A 24,442-nucleotide genomic window follows, 5' to 3' on the forward strand; every position below is an offset into this window, starting at 1 on the left:
AAAAAAAAGATCCTGTGTTAGTTTCATAAAATTATAAATTTTTTTCTTTGCTTACAATTTAAATTTTGGACATCTTATTAAATGAAATATTAACGGGACATCTTATCACGTGACAGAGTTTGTCAACTGCATTTGACAACAGTCAGCTAATCCGTCATCTTTTGACAGTAAATAAATTTCCCATAAGTGAAGTACCCCTACGTTGTAAGCAATTTAAATCAACGTCAGAGATTCTTATTTTACGTCAATTGGAAATTTGCGAAAAGAAACAACGTCAATGCGTAATATTTATTTCCTAGTGTCAACTTTTCAAGTTTAAAAGCAATGAACTGAAATTATCGAATATGTTACTCAAAATCTTTATTCCCTCAGTTTTTTTAGTTAGCACCTTAATCCGCTGATTTTCCTTTTAAATGCAATAGTTATATTAAATAAAAATGTCTCATTGCAAATTTATTCATTGTTAGGAGGGAGCAAATAGTTCGATTAGGTTTATGTAAAATTAAATGACAAAATGCTATACCCAATTTATTTTTAAAAAATTCCATATAAATAAAATGAGCGTTGTTTCGAAACTAAATTTTTTCTCTTGAAAACTTAAACTTCTTTTCAGGAAAAAAATAATAATAGTGAATGTTGAAGGAGTACTCCGCTTGACCCATTCTTCAAGCGTATTATCCGTTTGCTCAGCACATTCCTGAGCACAAAGAAAGGCTGAGTAATTCGATTTTATTTCCTATTCAGTAAAGGAAAAGTGCTGAATATCTTTTTCTTTACATAGTTCCGGAATCCATCACTACGCCAGACAGTTGCCGGATATCTCTTTGTTTGTCTGAACTTTAGGACAATATTTTCTTTCAAAGTTATACTTTTACCCGAATTATGTGAAGACGCATGTTGCAATAAAAATATTTTTTATTTGAAAATAAGTTGTTAACTGAATTTTATATCAATAGCAATCCAACCATTTCGAATCCAACTTTATGATTTTGTCGAACGTAGGAGGCTAAAAAATACTAAAAATCATGAGCTAAATAATTAAACAATTTTGGGGCTAAAGTAATACGGCTATAACTATAAGAATCTAACGCGTCATAACGAGTAATCTATTGCAGTTGTAACGTATCAAGCTATATAAATAACAGTTATGTTTTTTATTAAAAAAAAACTTTTATTCACAAACAACAAAAACAGTAACAAATATGAAGTACCCGTAACGGGATAGTTATAATCTTGTAAAACAAAATAGAAAAACTGGTAATGGGTTATAAGGAAACTCAAATTCCAAAACAAAACTAATCTCTAATGAAACCAAAAATTCTGTTGTTCTAAAAATTGTTTCGTTTTTCTTAAAAATTATCGCTTGATTTTTTTTATGTATCTCTTAATGTGCTTAGTTTATTTTATTCATGCTTTTGCTAGCCCGTTATTTCTTTTAATATTTTTACTTTTATTCATGCTTTTGCTAGCCAATTATTTTTTTAATACATTTAGACTTTATAATGTCTCTATGTTTTACATGCGATAATGCGCCTGTCATCAGTCCCTTTTTTCTAGATGAAATTTATTTGCCATTACCTTGAAAGTAAAACCTGTGTGAAATGCATTTTATGTATTATTTTCAAATAAGTTAATAATATTTGCTGATGAAGAGTCTGTTAGTCTGGAACTCTATCCTGTACCCTGTTGAGAAAACTGCGCACTGGTAATTAAGAGCGTACAAGAGCTCTTGGAATATGTTGAACGCATTACATTATTTTTTTAACGTGATAAAAAATTCTAATAGTTTTATCCCACCGGTAGCAGAAGTCCCCCAGCGGAGCAACAAATGCTGCAGATTATCAGAGAATCTGCAGATTCTTTATCCCAGATTTTAAAAAAAAACAGACCTAAAATATTACTATGAGAAAAAAGAAAAAAATTACTTTTAACTCCTTTATTTACTCAATTACTGTTTGTTTCAGGATTTTGAAAAAAATTTCTTTGTCATTCTGCAGATATATAAGCAAAAGAAAAGTGATGAAAAAATTCTAAATAGTGTTCTTCAGTTTGCTGGAATTTTGAAAAATAAGGAATTGAAAAGATAAAACAAAGTAACAAATAAATTACTAATTTCTAAAAAGTTGCTCGTTATTAGATTGTATAGGAATTTATTCCATTTCTAAATTTCAGTCTTTTCATTGATTTAAAATGCATAAAAATTTTAATGTAAATCTCAATTTTACAGCATTTTTTGTGTATAATATTTATCCACCTTATATGTGCTAATTTTGTTTACACATGCTAGATTAAGTAAAATTTTAATACTCTTTGACTTTTTTGGGTCGTAAATCAATTTGAATCAGATTCTACTTCAGATTGACTCTGTAAATTCTATTACCAGATACAGAAACCCCTCTCCAGATAGCCCTCCACGTTGTATGTATTCGGAGCAAACTTTTATGCTAACTAATATCTATGTATCATAGGTTCGAATTCTGAGTTCGAGTCTGAAGTATTTTTAACACTAGTGTTCTGTCTTAAAATGTTGTGCATTTATTAATTTCTTTTTCAGAAAATACGTTATTTTAATTACTGAAACCAATCCTTTATTTAAGTGGCTATGCCAAATTCGCCTGAAAGCTCTTAGATCTATCGGAATAGATCAAAAGACTCCAAGCCATGATTCTACACTTTTATTTGTCATAATGCCAGACCAAAACCTTTGGTAAGGGAGTTAGTTCGATGATTGTTAGATCGATGATTTCGGAAGCTTGCTTCCACTATGAAGTTAGAAATTTAATGTGAAAGTCTCGTAAAAAAGACCAGCTCCCATAGGCCCCCATGTAAACCTGCTCCGGAGGCAGCGGTTACCTCCATCAAAGTCGGGAAGTATTTTTCCTCTCCGCTCCCAACAAGTACCATTCTCCTTGTCCCCCCCGTCCCGCAGTGGTCTGATCGTTAAGACACGGTTCCCAGAAGATCACCGATGTCAAGCATCACTGGCTACGGTCAGTGTGCGGGTGGGTGACCACTTTGATCAGTCTGCGTAGTGACCGAGGGTGTGCGGTATTGGTCCTCGTTAAACTGTGCTACCGTAAAGTGCTCGACTTCGCGCGCAGGTCGTCGGCCTACCGAAGCGGGGGTGCCTTCCCCTCCGCAGAGGATCAAAATTGTGATGGCATGTATTCGGATCATCCTCCGGGATGTTTCCCAGACCGTCGCCAATAGCCCATTGTGCAGCTCTAGTGCGACGTAAATTAACAACAACCTTGTCTCCCCCCACTCATGTAAACAGCTAATGAAAAGTGACTCAAACCCCGTCTGCTTTTGTTCTTTACAGACTTATGTGGTTTTGAACAAGGTTCACTTATTAAACGAGGAAAATATTCACTCGTGACGAATTCATTAAAAGATAAATATAATTTATTACTTTAACATTGGTGTATAATTTAAATAGATATCTGTCACTTAAAGATGTCACTTTAAACATTCACTTTAAAGATGGAGAAAAATTTGTTGTTAAACAAGTTTAGAGACGCTATGATGGATAAAAGAAGTGCGCATGCGTCGGCTCAAAAAACTTAGGCGCTTTTCTTGTCATACAGAGGGACCATGCTGCGCCTGTAATCTTCTTTTCCGCAGTCTCAATTACAGTATTTTTGTTGCCTTGCTATTTGAGGCAATTTTTTCAAACGTTAACAGCCTATCAATTTGCTACAAAGGACATCAGTGCAGCTAATTAAAGGCAAATGTTAGAGACTTAAGCACAAAAGATTGCAGGTTCATGTCTTTAACAGAATTTAAAAACTTGCAACTGAATAGTATACCTTGGATATTGATTTTCACTCAATTAATTGTTGTTGTTGTTCATTTACGTCGCACTAGAGCTGCACAGTGGGCTATTGGCGACTGTCTGATAAACATCCCTGAGGATGATCCGAAGACATGCCATCACAATTTTGATCCTCTGCAGAGGGGATGGCACCCCCGCTTCGGTAGCCCGACGACCTGCACGCGAAGTCGAGCACTTTACGGTAGAACAGTTTAACGAGGACCAATACCGCACACCCTCGTTCCCTACGCAGACTGATCCAAGTGGTCACCCACCCGCACACTGACCGCAGCCAGTGATGCTTGACTTCGGTGATTTTCACTCAATTAAACTATTATGAGAGCTTAATAGTTTCTAAGCAATTCGTGTGACTTACTACTACTACATTAACTAATTAGATACAGGGCACAATATGCAACAGTAAAGGTTTTCGTCAGTTCTGAGATCTAACTAGATACTTGAAGTAAGTATTACTCAATGGTGCATTTAACATTTTCCTCGTTAAACCTCCCATTTGCCTACATTTATTTTTAAGTGCATTTTAAATGCTCATATTGAGTGCATCACTGGCAACAATAGAGATTTTTTGCTTATTCACGCATAAAAAAGTTTCAATGTTTATTGCTTATTAGAATTACATACATTTATAGGTTTGTGTGCTCAAATTTAGGCTTATATACCTTTGTCAAATAGAGGAACTGATAGCACAATACAAAGAAGGGCAGCACGACAATACATCCAGGTTAACAACGGGATTTGAACCCGCTACCTCTACGCTTTTCACAGTGTTTGACGGACGAGTCTGTTCGGCTCCAAAAGTATAAGTACACTCTGTTATTTTAGATTTGATTATAGCTCAGTTATGTTGCTGTTGGATTGTTGCCCACATCGCTGGGGTTGCCCAGTGGTGAGAGAATCCAACTCCCGTCCAAAGGGACCAGGGTTTGATCCTAGACTATAAGATCCATGGAGTACATGCGATATACGTATTTGTTAATACTGTAGAATCGAACTTGTGGTCGGTATCTGAGTATTACCATAGAAACAGGGATCTGGGGAAATTTCCTTTCGCTTCAGATCTGTGTCTAAATTCAATTTGATTTGATTTGTTCATTTACGTCGCACTAGAGCTGCACAATGGGCTATGTGTCTAGATTCAAGAAGTGACTTCACAAGTGAGAACCACTCTCCAGAAGATCAAAATTGTCATTATATGTCTTCGGATCATTCTCAGTGATGTTTCCCCCTGTCTGTCACCAATAGCCCATTGTAAAACTCCAGTGAGACGTAGATAAAGTACCTACCTATTAATATACACAAGGAATGTCTTGTAGTGGGTACTATACGTCAGTAAATTGATGTCAGAGACAATGTTAACTCCAACTAGAAGGTCATTCGGTGGCCTGAATGTGGTCATCTAATTTAATTTAATTGTGGTATAAAATATGAAGCACCTGTCTGAGTTTTGGCGTACTCTAAATTCAAATCTTTTAATAATGACAAAGGGGCATCCCTGTCAGAACGGTATCGCCGGCCAAACGCTGTGCAAAGCGTGGAGGTAGCGGGTTTGAATCCCACTGGATGTAACTTCGTGCTTTTCTCCTCTGTATTGTGCAATCTGTCCTTCTATTTGACAAAGGTGCATAAGACTAAATTGAGCACACAAGCCTGCAAATGAGTGTAATTCCAATAATAATTCGAATAAACCAATAATGACAGGTTAACTTGGCAACCTATCCAGAGATCTAAAGTTCCAATCCCGTAGTCATCCTCGGACCAAACTCAAAACCCTCAGCAAATTTTTCCTATCCACAAACCGATTCTAACTTATCTACCACCTTCTGCTATCAATCAAGCCTCGACCACATAAATGGAAATATAGAGCTGTAAGAAAAAGCAAAGAGCTCGTCGAACTTTACAAATCTACAAATCCTGTAGTCTTGAAAATCATTTTTTTTAAACTTGTTCAAAACAAACGAATTTTAAAATTATTCTACGTTTTATTTAAATTTAGCGAAATAATTGTATATCATGTATCTGTTTACGAATTTAATTTGTTGTTAAATAGATAAGTCTTTCAGATTAACCAAAATTTACTTTTTAGTGGTAAATTTATTTCTGAAGTTACATTAGGATAGTTAAATTTATTATATGAGTGACGAACTAGAAGCATCCATTTGTATGAGAAGATTAAAGTTAGTACCATATTTAAAAGTTTAATATAACAGTTTTAGCAATGGAAAATTGTGTGGCATAAATAATTGAAATTGTGAAATTTATTTTTCGAACGGAATCAGATATTTGAAAAATTGTGTATACTAAAAGATTGACAAAAGCAAATTTCTTTTAAAAGTGAAAATTGATTTTCAACTAATAACTAAGTAGTTTGATTTAAAATGTTTAAAAATTTAAATATTTCAGTGGACAACTTTATTTAACGTAAGTTATACTTTGTGAAAAACTTTTTTTTAGAACTCAATTCTTGTTCAAATTTATCTTCTGAAATTTTTGGTGATTTTAAATTAAATTTTAAATTGTTTTTTATCTATAGTTTACAAATTTTAAAAGTTGATTCTATGTTTCAAAATTTTTAAATTTGTATGTATAAAGACTAAATGATTTCTAGAAGTTGTATTTTCTCATCATTCATCTTGATTAATAAAATATGTTAAGAGTAGATTTGTGTTCGCATCTTGGAACTATTTCTAGATTAGTAAGCTTTCGAGGATAATAATGCTAGATTTATTAAGTTACTTCAGATAATTCATACTTTGGAAATCAACAGGAAACTTAGAATCAGAAATTTAGAGCAATTTTACAGCGTACAGCAAAAGTAATGGTTTTGATGCCATGCTTTTTTGGATGAGAATACATGAGAAATAAAAATACTATTTGCCACCGCGAAGCTTTTGCCATGGCACAAATATTACCCCTAAACCATTAGTTTCAAAGTTATGCGCAATAAATTAATTTATATACTTATTGGCACTGGTAGAGCATTTATTATACGAAATCAATATTGGAAATGTGCGATTTTCAATAGTATCTGAAAACCATTGACAGGATAGTTACTTGATTGCACAAATAGAGAGGAATGGAAAAAACAGCTGTAAAACTGCCTGTCTGAAAAGCGATGCCAATTGTTCAACAGTTTGTTTGCTGCCAGGAATATTAAATATAGATTATCTTCAGGATTAAAGATTAAGTAAACATAGCATTAATTTCTCGATAATGCCATTGATTAAAGCAGTTTCTTTTTCTTTAAATATATTATGCTTATATTTCGAATGCTGAAAAATATTGAATTCCAATTTGAAACCAAAATATTCGATTTGAATTAATTTGGTTAAATTTTATAGGTTTTTCCTAAATACGATATGATTTTCTTTACTAAAATACTTCAAGAACATAAAGTTTAAAAATATAGCCTTCAAGTAGAATTTATGAAATTCTACTTGAATTCTCTGAATTCTACTTGAATTCTGATGAAATTCTACTTGAAATTCTACTTACTGCAAGTAGAATTTACGAAATTCTACTTGTAATTTAATAATATTAATTATACCAGTTTCATTAAACCCCCCTCCCCCCAGAAAAATTAGAAACTATCAAATGATTGATAGTTTCTAGAAACTTTATTTTCAGTACCTCGATTCCGTTCTTGCTGCGTAATAATTTTATTTTAAAACCGTCGTTGAACAGTTGGCCAAATTTTGGGTTTAAAACTAATGTTCTACTCTGAAGTCTCGTAATTTTGAACTCTATCCAGAACATAGGGAAACTCCTGGATCAAGCATAGGGAGAAATATACCATTTGATGGAAGTAACCTGCATTCGCGTTACATGGAGAGGAACACCACGAAAACCTCGCATAGTTTGCCTGACGCAAGAGGACTCTACCCCATGATCCGTCTATCACTGAGGATATTTTACGTCAGCACTGTAATTGATTCAAGCTGGGTACGGAATTTGCATCAACTTGTCATCGCATGGATTCGAACCCAGTTCACCAGGAGCCGAACTCTCTACCCCCGACCCACCAGGGCTCTCTACGTAATAATTTGCCGATGATGGTTAAAATGTTTCGGAAATGAAGCCGATCATGATTATAAGTTCTTCGGAAGAAAAAAAGGGGAATTTGCATTGACTGTGCATAATTTGGTTTCTGGTGAGATTAGCATCTTATGGAAAATTCTTGGGATTTGGCCTTTTGATCCGAAGTTTAACTAGCAGTTACATCATTAAAAATTTGTCTGTCCCGTCTTTTTTCAGGGATTCTGAAAGGAAATGGGTTGCAAGAAAGTCTTTTAATCGAACATTTAAGTTGTCTTGTTTCGTTTTAACAGATGACGCTATATAGACTATGGGGAATATCCTTAATGTGTAGAATTTCCAATAATTATTACCCATTAACTTTAGTAAATAATCTTTTAAATAGGTTGACATTTCTGGTTGTTCATAAAAGAATGATTTCCATATTTTAAAATTTAAAATTCATAAGATATTCTACTTTTAGCTAAGAATTAATATAGAAGACTCGTATGAGCCATTCCATATGTACATATATGAATATACAGAGAGAGATTCAGATGCCATAGATACACACATAGGTAAACAGAATTACCTGGTGTTCGTTTATCTATTCATCTAAAATATTAAATTTGATGATAATCTGAATAGCTCAGATAAATAGAACTACACTATAAAGTGCAGAAGATAAAACATTCCATGCATTTAATTTTTAAAAAAATCGTTTGAATTATTTAAATAGAAAGATTTATATATTATAATGTCTGTAACTAATTTTTTCTATATTTAATATATAATAATTGTAATTGAAAATAGCTTTTAACGGAATAGAGAAGATGCGAATATCCCGAGCAGAAATTTATTCTGAAATGCTTTACTTACAATAAATTTCCAAATATTCCAAAATTATTAGATTTCTATTGAGAGAGCCCGAAGCATTCGTTATTAGAAGATTTACAAAATTTGTTCGTAACTAATTTGGTAATTCCCTCGTTATCTAAAAAGTACATTCAAATTCTTCCCAAGTAATTAATTCGTCATTTTTATTAAAGAGCTTCCTTAAAAGAACAGGTACCTATACGGTTCGATAAAATTCCAATTTAATCTCGGATATTAGGTGATTAGAACAGACGATGGATGCTTTAATTGGACGGTGATTGCTCGAAGTACCAACCTTGTTCCGAAGGAAATTCCTGATTAAACTTTGTTTGAAATGCCTTTGAGAAAGATTAAATGTCTAATTTATTGAAAGGAATGTTTAATTTACCATTGAATACAGGAGCTTTAGTTCTAAAAACGAATTCTATGAAACCTGAACAAGAAATTGCCTTGGGTTATAATTGCAGACGGAGAAATTTGAAATCATTTTGTAATTTCCGACAAGTAATCCGTAATTTCTAAAGATAAGTTTCTTTAATTTAAATTTACAATTTAAATACCTAGAAGGCGAACTTATTGAAGTATGTGTTCTGGTGCTTTTGTACGCTTATTTGCCTTAGGAAAATTATTCATACCAAGTACATTTTTTTAAAGTTATTCATTAAAACAAATAAGAAAAACTACGATGTCACAAGAGACTGGTTTATTGGTATTTTGACTTATACCAATCCCGAGAATATTACACCAATACGCAGTATTATGTCTTGAGATAGAATCTTTTTTAAAAAATGAATGATTAATTTTACCCTATAACAAGTTAATTGATTAGCATATAATGATTTTATGTGAAAATATCTGTGCCAAAAATTATAAAGTTTCCATTTCAACTATTCTAAAATTACTACATATTTTATTTAAAAAAATCTAACGAATTTTTAAACGAGAAATCTGGCATATATTTAAGAAATCTACTTTTTCTAAATAAATATTATGCTTGCAAATATTTGAAAATTTTAATCAATCTAAGAATATCTCCATTTCTTATTTTTAATATTTTTGTTTTCTAAGTAGATTAGCAAAATAAAATTACAAATTATAAAATGTCTTGTTTCATATGAGCAACAAATTAAATACAACAGTTAACGTTTTGATTTTTGTATCTTGTTCCGAAATAAGATAGATGTTTTAATACATTGCATACATACATTACTAATAATTTTAATACGTAATACATACATTTATAGATTATTTTAGCAACAAAATTAAAAGTACTATTACATACTTTAGACTATTTCAAGACGGAATCTAAGTTGTCTTAAAAATTAAACTTTCTCTTAGAATTAAACTGCCTTTTTTAATAATCTAAAGATTATTTTTGAATAATCTTTAGATTATTTCAGACGAATTCTAATTATCAGAAGCTTCAATATAACTCTGTATTTTAAGATCTCTTACAACGAATTAGTATTCGTTCTAATTAGAACAAATGTATAACTCAGATATTGTAATTTACTTTTGTTATTGGAGAGGTAAAAATGCTGAATCAAATTTATAGTTATTATAAAATCGGAGTAACCTCTATAACTCTTTATTTACATTTTTTCCTATTTTTTTGTTATATTTTTGTGAAAAATAGCTTTCAAATTAAATTAGTAACATTTAACAATAATGACTTAAAAATGAAACGTAATCCTACGGAAAAGCTTCATGAAAACAATATTTTAATTTACACAAATATTTTTTTTTCTTTACTTTCTAATTCAAAATTATCGAACATAAATAGACTTCTAAAAGTCAATAACGATATTAACATAATGAATAAAAATTATAAAAAAGCTAAATTTCATTAGCTGATATAATATCATTAGCTCATTTTACAGTCAGTCTTACTAATCAAATATTTAAAATTTATTTATATTTATTTGTATTTATTTTATTAGATTCTTTTATATTCAATAGACAATAAGAATTTAATGTACAAAAACAACAAATGATTAAGATTACTTTTCAATTAATATCCTTTTTTATTACCACGTTTACATCAACTTGCCTTCGTGTATGTCTGTTCAGGTGGAATTTTGTAATCGATTTTAAACTAACTTCCCGACTAGCTATAGACTTCAAATTTGGCGCATAGATCAGAATTGGATGACAATACATAAAAATGAAGAGAAAAAAGACATACGAAGTAAAATAAAATTAAAATTAAAGAAAAATTAATATTTTTGCGATTGCCGTTTGTTGTCGATTCAATTATTTCAAATTAGTGTCACATGTCAGTTGAAAAGTTTTGTGTACAGTGAGTGAAAAAATTGAGATTTTGGAAGTGAGTACAAAGAAAAAATTAAAAAATATATAATTTTTTTAAAAACCACATTTTTGTTGTGGAGAATAATAATTAAAAACAAAAATTTGAAAAACGAAAAACGTGGGGCGCATGAAATACATAACAGTACATATACGCATTTTCTTACTCAAACACATGCACACATATTCTCATGAACACACATACTATTACTGTTATGTATTTCATGCTCCCCACGTTCTTCGTTTTTTGAATTTTTGTTTTTTAATTATTATTCTCTACTACAAAAACGTGGTTTTTAAAAATATTATTTTCATTTTGGTTTTTTTAACAATTTAAAATTATGAATGCATTCATTTCTGTCAAATTTACAAAAACTGCTTTTCTGAACTACCAAGGTAATATAAAAACTCATTTAACAAATTAAATAACATTTTCTTCAACACAATATATTAAAGTATGAATTTCTGATCAAAAAAGAATTACAGCAACCGAAAGTTTTACGATTCTTCTTTTCTAATGACTTCTTTTGCGCACTTGCTTTTTCGAATGACGACATTTTTTTTCTCTTATTGCTAATCGAATGAATGACTTGGAACTACTTACAAAAGTATTTAACCTTTTTTTCTTAAGAAATGGAGAATTGTATTATTTAAAGAATTCAAGAAAATATTTTAGTGCAAATTATTTATTTTGTATAGTTATTATATTTTTTCAGTGCTAATGCCAAGAGTAAATCGAAATATAAAATAACTATTTTAAAATACTTGTATATCAAATTTGGGAAACGAATTCTTAAAATATGCTTACAAAGAATATCGTAAACTAAATATTAAAAGGTAACTTTAATACTTTAGGGTATGCGCAACCATTGAAAGGTAATTTGAAAAAACTTAAATGTTACAACATTTTCACAATATCGTTACTTGGAAATTCGTCATGCAAAAATTCAACAGAATGATAAAATTACTATTTAATGATGTTTTTGTTACTATTTAATGATGATGTTGCCACTTGTCAATAATGACAAGCCTAAAGGCAAAGAGGTACACTTCTTGTTTTCCAGGAGAGCCATCAATGGCTCCCTTTTTTTTGAAAAATATAAAAATAAGATCTTTTTGCCAAAAAATGGCGATAAATTCTGCCTGTTCCAATTAAGAAAGGCTTGAAAGTGGTATTATACGAGTAGTTAAACACAGAGATAATGCTGCAATTCAAGCTCTTTAATTTCATTTTACATTATAACTGTGATAGAACAGACAAACCAATTTTGGATCTACTAATGTTTAAATTTATAGTATTATAATTTTGAATCCAGAAGACAAGAAAACTCTTGGATCAAGTATTTGAGGAAATTTGCTTTCGTGGAGGACTTTTTAACTGAATTAACCCTATTTGCGTTACATGGAGAGGAGATTAAAACCATGAAAGCCTCCCATGGTTGGCCTGAAGGACTCTAACCCATGATCCGTCTACCACTGAGGATATTTTACGTCAGCACTATGTTCGTTGCGAGATGGGTGCGGACTGCATACGACCAGTTATCGCTGCGATTCGAACCCTTTTCACCTCATTGGAAGGGGAATGCTCTATTTCCTGAGCCACAAAGGCTCAAACACTTTAATTAACTGACATTTTGATTGAAGATAAATTTTAACTACTGGCAATATGACGATAAATTCGGCTTTTAACGGTCTTAGAAACATGAAATTATAATAACATTAGGCAGCGATCTTCATTTAAAATATAAAGACGCTGTAATCAAGACAAATGCATCTCCTTTATCTTTAAAAAGACGACATATTCTACTTGTAGTGTTCATAAAACACAGAGAGCAAAGCTTCAATAACAAGTTTAGGACACTGGCTGTTCCAGAAATGATCATTTCGATTTACGTTAAATTTCTACTAGCGATAATAACAAGCAGAATTAATCTCGATGCATTCTACTTGTGACGGACAAGTGATGTTTCAAACTTGCTTTGTCATTCAGCAAAGAGCTTCAATAGAAAGTTGAATATCTTACTAATCGGAAATGGTAGAAAATTTAATTGAAAGATTCCATCACCACGCACACGAAAGTGAAATAACAAAAACTATTATAAAAATGGAATATAACATCAATTAGAATTTTATTTAAGATTACAACCAAATATGGTAATAATTTTAAATATCATAACCTGAGCCATGGCGGCTTAGGGGATGGAGCGTTCGCCATATAATGAGGTGAACCGGGTTCAAATCCCAGTAATGGCTGGTGGATACGAATTCCTCACCCGGCTCGCACCGACCATGCTGTCGTAAAATATCATCAGTGGTAGACGGATCATGGATTAGAGTCCCCTTGCCGTCAGGCTATCTGTAGGAGGTTTTCTTGGTTTTCCTCCCCATGTAACGCAAATGCGGGTTAGTTCCATCAAAAAAGTCCTCCACGAAGGCAAAAATGCCCGCTCCCCCAATTCTTGATCCAGGAGTTCCCTTGTCTTCTGGATAGGGTTTCAAAATTACAAGGCTACGGTGTTGAACGTTAGTTGTCGTAAACCCAATATTGGGTCGGCTGTTCAACGACGGTAATAAAATAAAATAAAAAACCAAGATCATAACCTGAGCTGTGATAGCTCAGGTTATAGAGCACTCGCCTCCCAATCAGGTGACCCTGGTCGATACGAATCCCACACCCGGCTCGCACTGACCACAGTCTTGATATAAATTATTCTCAGTGTTAGACGGATCATGGGTTAGAAACTCTTTGCCAGGTCTAATGTGGGAGTTTTTCGCGGTTTTTCACACCATGTAATGCAGATGCGGATTAATTTCTTCAAAAAGTCCTGCACGAATTCAATATCTCAATATTGATCCTGTAGTTACTTTCCTCTGGATAGGGTTCAAAATTATAATTACGGATTAGAGCAGTGGTTGTCGTAAACTCAAAATTGGGTCTGCTGTTCAACGATGGTTTAAAAATAAATAAAAATTATCATAATCTCATATTAAGAAACGCACCCAAAAAACGTTTTGTAAAATTCAATTGAGAAATGTTATTCCTTCGATAACAAGATCTTCAATAAAATTTTAAAGATAAGTATGCAATCTTGCAAACATTATATATAAAGAAATGAATTTTCTTTTTCATCTATCGATATTTACTTTTTTTATATATTTTAAGTTTTGGCATTTTTATAAATTAAATGCTTTCTTTGCATCAAAAAAACATTTTGTAACAAAAAGTATCAAACATATGAAAATAAAAAAAAATTTATTGTCATCTACCATCTTTACTTGCAATTCTTTTTCTATTATTTGTCGAAAATGTGCACAAATATTTCTGTCTGCTTTAAAGAATTTGATGAAACAGGATATAAAAAATTCCAGAAATAAATGAGCCTTTTCTATTTTATTTCCCCAATTGACAAACTCTAAATTGCAACAACTGAAATAAAGAATTTTTCTAGATTGATTCAATTTATAAAAAAAAACTACATAGGATTTTTTCGTTGAAACTCTTAGTGCAAAAAAAAACTTTACAGGATGAGAAAGAATTTCCAAAATACCAAATAAAATTGAGAAAATTTAATAACAGATTTTAGTTTGCAACTATTCGGAAGAAAATACGATTTTTCATATAAAGAAATGAAAGTTTGGGGAGGGAAGATTTTGCTATTTCATACAAATAGAAATTGTACACATTGTAAAATGTATATAGAAGTTATTTTTCTATTGAGATTTTATACAAGTCAATGCAGTGAAGTGAATGAGTTACAAGTGTTATCGAGAGTGGAGAATTAGCTTTAAATTTAAATGCACAAGAATATACAACGAATGCAAAAAGCATTTATTTAGATTTCAATTAAAAAAAGTTATAATTAAAAAAACGTTTTTCAGATGTTTACTATCAATCACTCACTAATAGGGCTCAATATTATTTTTAACAGACATTTTCTTTAGGTTCAGGAAGAAAAAAAAAATTTCTAATTGCGAAGAAAAAAAAACTTTTTTTGTCAATTTCGATGTTATCATAAGTTATAAGCATCAAAATTACTATTTTGCCTCGAATATGTCGCCAAGATTACTTCATTCCTTTTATGAAAAGACTAAAATCCTGTAAAAAAATTACTTTCATTAAGACTTTTCTTCGAAATCAGAATATTGCGCTTTAACCCTCCGAGCGTTGAAATCGTGAGTCTAATTTAACAGAAATTTCGCTGCTATGCACTACTCTCTAATTGAAAAACATGACAGAAACCAGTTTTTTTTATGCAGGAAAGCTTTTAGCTAGAAATTCAGAAAATTTCAGAGCCAGTGCTTAGAGTTTAAGGGATACATTTTAAAGATTAAATAATAAAATTATAATAAAATTTTTATAGTTAGTAATAAATTCAAAATTTAATGTATATTTTCTTAACAAGATTTTTTGAAATAGCAACTTATTAGCAGAACTAAAAGGCGAAGCGTGAAATCATTTGAAATTAATTTTTATCAGTACATGGCAAATAATTTGGTCACGACACCAAAAATAGTGGCAACTATTTTACAGCAAATTGGTGTAGTGAAACGCCTTCTATAACATTTGGATCTTGTGTTTCACTACGATGTTTTTTTTACACTACTTGGTGTAAAGTAGCCGTTACCAATATTGTCATTCAATAATACTAAGATTTTTTATGGAGCGGGATAGCCTGGTTGGCAGGGAGCTGGGTTAACTCTCATGAGAACGGGAGATTGAATCCAGCCGATCGAAGATTCCCCGTGTAGTAAATGGTGACTGGTGCACGTTAAATCTGTAGAGTCACAAAGTCATCCATGTTCCCATAACAAATTATACCTCTGTGGGTACTTAACTGAGGATTGATCGATCACCGGTTCAGGTCAAAATTACGATCTGTGGATGAATGAATGGATGGTCCGCCTTATAAACGGGTGTGACGCATGGGTGTGGCAGAAGTTGAATTCTTGGCCATGGATACAGCTACTAGAAGAAAAGAACAATCTCACCGCTTGCCTTAATGGCTTACGACAAGAACAATTAAGATTTATCATTACCGTAAGATAAGAATCATTAAAGTTGCAATACAATAAAATTTTTACAATGCAATATGAAATAAAAATCATTACTTTAGTATACAGTACTTTTTTAAATAAAATTAATTTGCAAATCAAACATTCGCAAAAACATTCGTGTATCGAGAGAATCTTAAAACTAATTAGAACTAGGCCGAAATAAAAGGATGGTAGATAGAAATTGTACACCAAAAAATTGGTTAATACAGTCTGAGATTCAAAAAATTAAAGTATAATTATCCGTTTTACACAAATAAAGACATAACGTTGAATTTTTGCTTCTGTTGATAAATAACAGAGATGAAAAAAGAAAACTTCTCCTCACCTGATTCCAGATTGTAATCTACACGCGATATTCAACTTATCGTTTCTGGATTTCTTAATATTCGAAATGCAGGAATTTTGATGTTTTTTGCAAGTGAAAATATTCTCGTATGGTGTGAAAGCGTAGTATTTTTTGTCAGATTATCCAATTTTAAGTTAAAATTTAAATTGCACCCTTTAAATCGTCTATGGACGTTCGATTTGATGTTACCCAGGAAAAAAAGTATTCCTTTGCCCAATTTTTTAAATTCCTCAACTGAGAGATATTACACCAAAGTTTTTACAATTTATCTTGAAGGAACTTTTCCCAAATTCATTATTTATTGCGCCTTTGACAAAATTTTGGGGTTCTTAACCCTTTTTTTTTCAAACTTGAAATTTTCAATAACTTATATTTCTGCAATCAATGCAAAATAGACCAAGTGTTTCGCAGATATTATTTCATCACCAAAAAACTATTTGTATAAAAACAAATCAGCTATATTTGCAAGTGATAATTAAAATACCTACTTTGTAAGTCAGCTTAGATCCTGAAACACGTTATGGAGAATGATAACAAAGCTTTGCCGAGTACGTATTAGAGGATCATGCAGTACAAATGAGGTACGAGTAACCTCATCTGTTTTTGGACTTTCTGGACATTTTTGGACTTATGGATTTGGTCTAATGGGGATGGACCTCTTGGGGATTAGAAACAACAACAACAACGTATTAGAGGAATGGTGGACAACGAAAACACACTGTTTTTGGAAAATAGCCTTCCAGTTTTGGACAGTTTAAAGACTAAAGAGTTTTTTGTTTACAAAATGTTTTCTTGTGTATTTATAATTGTGTTCGACTTTTATAATTGTATGCAAAAAAATCTTTGATTCGCTTAAATATTCTACAGATTATGCGGAAAACGCAACAGGTAAAATGAATCCAGCTAAAGGATTCCAAATAATAAATACGAATCCAAATAAAGAATTTTAAACATTGGATCACTCTCCTAACCAAACTGTTTGGACCATATTTCAAAGATTGTGACTAATTAGAGGATCGGAAATCCAAATCCGTCGAGAAAAGGGTATGTTTATTCAGAGAAAGTACGTTTTGGTATTTCATTTCATTACTTGGGTCTTAGAACGTAAAGATCTAATAATTAGATCGAAAGCTATTTAGGGATGTCCGTTTATTTTTTTGCGCATCGTAGAATGAATCCAGTGACCAAAACTTTGAGAAGAGAAATGATAATGATCACAAAACTGTATTATAATTGATTCACAAATACGAGTGATTTTTTAATATTTCTTTTTATCTTAGCAAGTATAAATACTTAAATTTTTTATTTTATGAAACATAGAAAAACTTATTTGAGGGGCACTGTTCCATAAGAATTAATCACAAGAGCAAGTTTATTGTAATCCAATTAAACTGTCCAACTTTTCGGAAATTTCATATTAATAATTAGATGAGCAAAGAATTTCCTCATTAAAAAGTTTTACATGAATAAATAATTTATTTACTGTAATCTGCGACCAAACGCAATGAGGATAATAACAGAAAACTAGTATTTTAATAATAAGTGTTCCCATCCCTTTCGCTTTATCCTCAATATCCCCCTCTTACCAGCAAAAATCAAATTATTCGAAGCAGAACTGTCGTAAAAGGTTTACCAAAGTATCTTCTTTAGTTTCCCAGATAATATTTACATTCGCTATTTCCTCCATTTTATCTCAGTTTAATACCAAGAAAGATGTTTACTTAAGATTACCTTTGAATAGAAGGAAAAATCAGGGGAAACTAATAAAAATTTAAAGACGGAGAGAGCTCGAGTAAATGAAACAAAGAAAGAAAGTAAAGAGGGAGTATTAAGTTAAAGCTTCCAGGAAAGACTACTTAATCACGCATGTGTTATATTATTGAGTGTAAAGGTTATTATTTTTAATGAGATGCATGTTTAGGTTGATGAGATTACAATTTTAATAATGGGCTCGAATAATCTCTGGGAGAAATGAGAAAAAAATGCTTCGAAACGTTGTTTTTCGTTTTCTTTAGCTGGAATAAATATTTATTGATGCATCAGAACGTTTCCGAATGAAACTTTTAGGATCATGGTATAGCTTATTATGCTTTTATTTTTGAAAAAAAGTGTCTTCTTACTAATAATCTTTTTCCCCTTAAATTTTTTTGATGGAATAGTTTGCATTATATATGATGAACAAATTAAATGATGCTTACAGATTAATCTATATTTTCTGATTACTTAGATATTACTTTTTTACATTTTTACTATCGAAACCACAAAAATGCTGTTGAAACAAGAAAAAAGTTGTCAGGTGTGAATGGAGAAAATGTATTTGCAGTGCGTCAGTGCGAAAACTGGTTCGCAAATGTTCAATCCAGCGAAATATCGATTAAGATGCATAAAAATTCACTACGCCATTTAAAGCCGATGGAGACAGAATAAAGGCATTAATTATAGTAAACTCACGAATAACAAGTCTTAAGATCGATGAAAATTTGGATTTATCCTATTCGATTGTTCGTTACCCTTTGAAAAACCTAAGTTCTCATCTCAAAGCTCTAGCCGACCGGCCTGTGTAGGGGCCAGAGAACTAGCCTTGCATCAGAAAGGTTCTGGGTTCGAATCCGGGGCAAGACATGTATGTCCTTTCATTCTCTGTACTATCTGTTCTCACTGAGCGGGAGCAACGTTGGCCCTCCTAATATGGTGCCCCTGAAAGAGTAGCCAACAAATCTGCCCTTCAGATATGCCTGTATGGCTTAGTTTTTTCTCCAGGAAAGACTTAGTGGTTCCTCATGTTCTTACAGAGCGAAATTATTCCGTCGCGTTGACGTCTGCGATTAGCTTCTCAAACGTCAAAAAAAAATTTTTTTGAAGCTCATAAACACTGGAAACAAGAAATGGGTTGCCTACAACAATATTCAGGGCTCTACAAAACCTTTAAGATGGTAAAACGGTTGCTTTAAACAAGAAAGTGAAAAATCACTTGGGTCAATTTTTTACCAGTAAATAACAAACATTTTATGCGCCAGGAGTAATGGTATTGATAGAAATATGGCAATAAGTATTTGATCAGAATTGACTATATATGATTCAATAAATCATTAATTTACTGTAATAAAATAGACTTTCATTTTTATAAAAAAAAATTACTTTCCCAACAACCTAATGCATAGTATATTAAGCTTTGTTTTAATAAAAAATGACTACTCTTATTAGCATTCTATTCTTTTTAATTTGTATGTGTTTCTATAAAATAGCTTATATTAAACAGATTAAGTAATATTTGAGGATAAATCGATAAAAAAAATGCAATTGTTTTTAATCTTTGACCAATCATAAAATAACTGAGTTCATGAAGAAATTAAAGGTGGAATAAACATCATCAAAATCATGTTGAGCAACCGGAAACACATTTGATTATATACAGTCTTGTAGTATAGCCCGTGCAGTTATTTACTTTCTAAAAATGATGCATACACATTGTTTAAATAATACAGTGACAATTGTCCATTAAATAAACATTTCGAAAGGTTAACATTGAAGAGGAATCTGTTATAATAACACTTTCAGTTGATAGAGTTGATTGGGAAATGCATGCCTCACGTTTCCCATCCAATTAGTCGGTGTTTAGAGGGTTAAACTAAACTCGTCAGATGTCAAAACCCCCATCTCATTACTCTAAAACTCCAGATAATACCTGATTTAATTCCTCTCTTATCACCTTTCTTTACACTTGAACGATAAGACAATCAAACTGGCAAAATTAGAATAGTTCCCGGAGAGACATGAAAGTGATTTAAATGTTCCGTTTAAGTAAATTGTATTCCAATTCGGTATAAAGTTTAACTAGCAGTGCTAATTAATGGGCATAGTAAAAGTAATAATGGAAAGAAAAGTGGTTAAAATACGTTTCAAATTATCATTTTTTCTTTTTAATGTATTTTATTCTTTTTTTTTTAATTTCATACCTATAATAACAAAATTAAAAGTTTCTCTCTATGTGCCCTTCCAAACCATTTGTGCCAGAACTGCGAAGTTTGCAGGGCGTATTTTTAGAATCCATTCTCAAAATTCATTTACGAATTTCAGTTAATCCGCTTGAGTGGGAAATTTAAAAGATACATTTTTTACATAGAATTGGATGCTTGAACTTCAAGAAGATCAGATACCCTCACACGTGACCTCACATATGACTTATGACGTCAGAGCCAGCTGATGGCTTGCAAGCAAAATGGCGAGTTAAAGTTGATCTTAGTTTCTCCACAAATTTAGAATGTTAATTATCGTGAGGTTAATTAGATCTATTACGTCGCTGTCTATTATATAAAAAGCTATATATTATATAGGGTGCTGTATTTAATTAACGTGAAGTTAATTAAATAAAGCGCCGTAATCATCAAATTTGTTTAAATATAATTCTTTCTCGCTTACGTCTTTAGCTTAGATTTGTTATGTATTTTAATATAACCGTAATAGATTTTTGTTTTGTGTACCTGGCAACTTCGATGCATAATTAATAGTTAATGTTCCGCATGGCTTCCTGCCTGTTTTTTTACGTTAAGTAAAAATATATAGTGAAAGAACTGAAATCTTTGTGAAATCATTTTGGCGTAAGAATACAGAACGTGTCACTTAGGAAAATTGATGTTAAACGGGCTTGGCTCACTAGAACTAGAATGGAAAAAAACAGTTGCTAACGCAAACAAATGCCACGTTTCAGCAACTAATCGTAATCAAGATGTCACCCACACTATGTCACTTGCATGTATCTTATTAGCTTAGCCTTAGGAAAGGCTCCTATACTCCTATACGTCTAATTCAGGGGCTCTAGTCTTAGGTTTTGTTACAAATAAAACTGCAAACGTTTTTTTTTCTCCAGTTTTTGCAAGATGTGGTAATTGTCAGCTTATAGCTCAGTTTAATCAAAGCAGTTATTCTTTTTCTTCTTTTTATTATTTATTTTATTTTAATTATGTCAGTTCAAGACTGAACTATATCAGTTAGTTAACTGTAACATATATGGCTGCCTCAGTGCATTAGAATGGACCATCACAAAAACAATGTTGCTTTTAGTTGGCTGGTAACACTCATACATAAACAAATGTTGAAGCTGATACACTTTGCCAGTACTTCTGGTTCTTCCTTGTCAAAACTGAATTATGGAAAAGGAGTTATTTTAAAGTTATTTCTAATTGCAAAATATGCTTTATCTCATCACAAAATTATTAGTTTCTTCAAATTTATCTTTAAAAATACCAGGGAAATTTAAAACCTATATTATTAATAATTTCATAAGCTATCGATGTCTAATATCTTTTATGCATCATTATTTCTTTGCAATCTATATTTTCTACAATCAACGAAAACCTTACAAATTAATTAATATAATTAGTAACAAATATTGTTTTATTTAAAAATTATTTTACTGAATAATTTTCAAAGGCACAAAATCATCCTATATAATAAAATCCAAATTGTCATTCCAAGATTTCCAATGACTCCTAATACATTGATGATAATATTTGAAATATCATCTAGTTGACAAATTTTTCACATAAGAAAACGTTCTAAAAGTACTGTACAATTCTATTTTATACAATATTAAAATCACAAATTAAATTTCGAAATACGTTATTTTTTACTTGCCCAGACAACTAGAACACGTTTCTACAGTGTAAAATTTAAATGTGCTTTCTAGCAAAAGCTTTAGTTTTTTTTCGTAGCTATACTGGAAAATTTAAAGGTTGAAATTTCTCAAAATTTCATGTTGAACAACCCTAAAAGTTGTGTGAAAGAGCATCAAATTGAGCTTTCATAGACAATTTAAAGGGTATTAGCAAGCTCCAAACACCGAAAATGCTAAAAGATCACTCGCTTTTGCACAATACGTTAACTATTTTCTCTTTAGAAAACGCCAATGTTGGCGCGTTTCCATGTCGTCTGTGTTTACAATCGATAACGAGTTGGCAATTGTTTGCTGCTGTCTTCAATATTGCTTTTCATCTGTCGAAACTAAAATTCTCCGTTAAAGATACGTATGTATTTAGTTGCGTAATGAAGACTTCTATATTTTAATTACCTGTGTAATCTATGAAAAATTTTCTAATGTATATGTTCTATGCGCTCATGCTCTGTTAAGCCTAATTCGATTTATTCTTAAAATCCTCTTTGCTACGCTTATCTTTCATTTACAAACTCATTTTACATTAAAAATTAGAGTATGCATGCAACTTAAATTTCTGATTCTTACTTTATATTGTCTAGTAAAAATAAATTTACTGATTCTTGATGGGTATCATATCATACTTTAATAATTTTAGTGCAACTAAATAACTAACATGGTTGTTGTTTTTGGCCGCTTTGCACCAAGTAATGTAAAAGAGCATTATAAGTTTCACAACATCAGGAACAATCCTTGGGATTTTGGCTCCTTGGGAAATAGTTGTCACCATTTTTTATGGTGACAAATGATACACAAAACTTTCAAACAGTTCAGATTAGTGGATGACTTGAAATAAGATGTTCTATCTTAATACATTTAGGTATTGAGCAAGCCTGTATACAAACTGTTACAATCAAGTTCAGCCTTGCCGAAGGATGAAAGTGGATGAGTTGAAAGAGAAGTCACAGAAGAGTATATCTTCTAAGTCACGAAGAGAGCATATCTGAAACCAGGTATTTATTTTGCATGTGATTATATATTTGAAACGTTTTTCTACAAAACTATATAATTTAAAATCAACAGTGTCGCGCAGTGGACTGATCGTAAGGACACGGTTCACAGTAGAACACCGAAGTCAAGTATCACTGGCTGCTGTCAGTAAGAGGGTGGGTGACTACTTTGATCAGCCTGCGTAGGGACAGAGGGTGCTCGGTATCGATCCTCTTTAAACTGTGCTATCATAAAGTGCTCGACTTCGCGCGCAGGTCGACGAGCTACCAAAGCAGGGGAGCCATCCCCTCTGAAGAGGATTAAAATTACGATGGCATGTCTTCTGTTCATCGCAGGGATGTTTCCCAGACCGTCGCCAATAGCCCACCATTGTTCGGCTTAGTGCGAGGTAAATAAAGTACCATCCTACCTACTTTAAAATCAACCGTAAATGAAGTAAAGAATTTATTTCTGCACTAAAGAGAAGAATTATAGGAGAAAATGGCTTGATTTTGGTTAAATTTTGAAAAACTTGTTGGACTAAATTAATTAGAATAATTTTTGGAAACTTATAATACTGACTACGGTTAAACATTTTGATAAGTTAAACTTCTAAAATAGTCTCTTTCTTAATCTAATAAATAACCTAAAGTCACTATTGACATGGTCGATATATAACTGAAAACTCGTACTATATTGAAAAATCGTAAACACCACAGTCGCCACTGCTTTATGTGTTCAACTTAATGTTACCTTTTGCTACAACTGCAAGCCTTAGAAACTTACACTTTACACTTATTGCTTAGAAACTTAAACTCACTTTTTCGCTCTATTTTTCTGCGTAAAATCAGTGAAATTTAGAAGCTAGAAATTATGAAAGTGCGTAGAAAAATGCTCAAGCAGTTTGAAGGAATAAAAAAAAATTTTAAGATTGGATTATTAATTTAAGATTCTTTTATCAAAAGTTTAGCAGCTCATAACATGTTGACCGATCTACTATCCCTTCTGCCAGCTTAAACGCAACTACAGGGTTAGAATTTTACGTGCTAAAAGGGCCATTTTCATTTAAAAATTTAACACGCTTTTTTATTCGAAATTCTAATTTGTTCAAAATTTATTGTAACTTCAAGTGCTTTCGATGTGATTTTTTTAACTTCAAGTAATGATTATTTATTCATTGCAGTCGAAAATTTTATCTCGCCGAAATTTTCATTTGCTCGCCCTTTACTTCATTTCAGCAGTAACCAAAAATGAATTAAAAAAATAGTTTTGAGAGCCAAAAGGATTGCATGTAGCCAGATACGAATCATAACATTTATATCGACATATTTAAAAAACGTAAAAGTTTTGAGAAAGATTAAAAAAAAACATT

The 24,442-nt window shown here is 31.7% G+C and overlaps 1 protein-coding gene across 1 annotated transcript in view; it reads left to right on the forward strand.

Moving 5' to 3' along the window:
* The first annotated feature begins 22,371 nt into the window (after positions 1-22,371).
* The window catches only part of LOC107442658 (adenylate cyclase type 10), a 75,654-nt gene continuing 73,583 nt past the window's right edge, over positions 22,372-24,442 (forward strand). Inside the window, exons 1-2 of the mRNA XM_043041379.2 lie at positions 22,372-22,453; positions 22,961-23,093. The gene's annotated coding sequence lies outside the window, so the exon portion shown is untranslated. The remainder of the gene's footprint in view (positions 22,454-22,960; positions 23,094-24,442) is intronic.

This window comes from Parasteatoda tepidariorum, chromosome 1 (genome assembly GCF_043381705.1).
Source record: "Parasteatoda tepidariorum isolate YZ-2023 chromosome 1, CAS_Ptep_4.0, whole genome shotgun sequence".
In the NCBI taxonomy this organism is placed as follows: domain Eukaryota; kingdom Metazoa; phylum Arthropoda; class Arachnida; order Araneae; family Theridiidae; genus Parasteatoda; species Parasteatoda tepidariorum.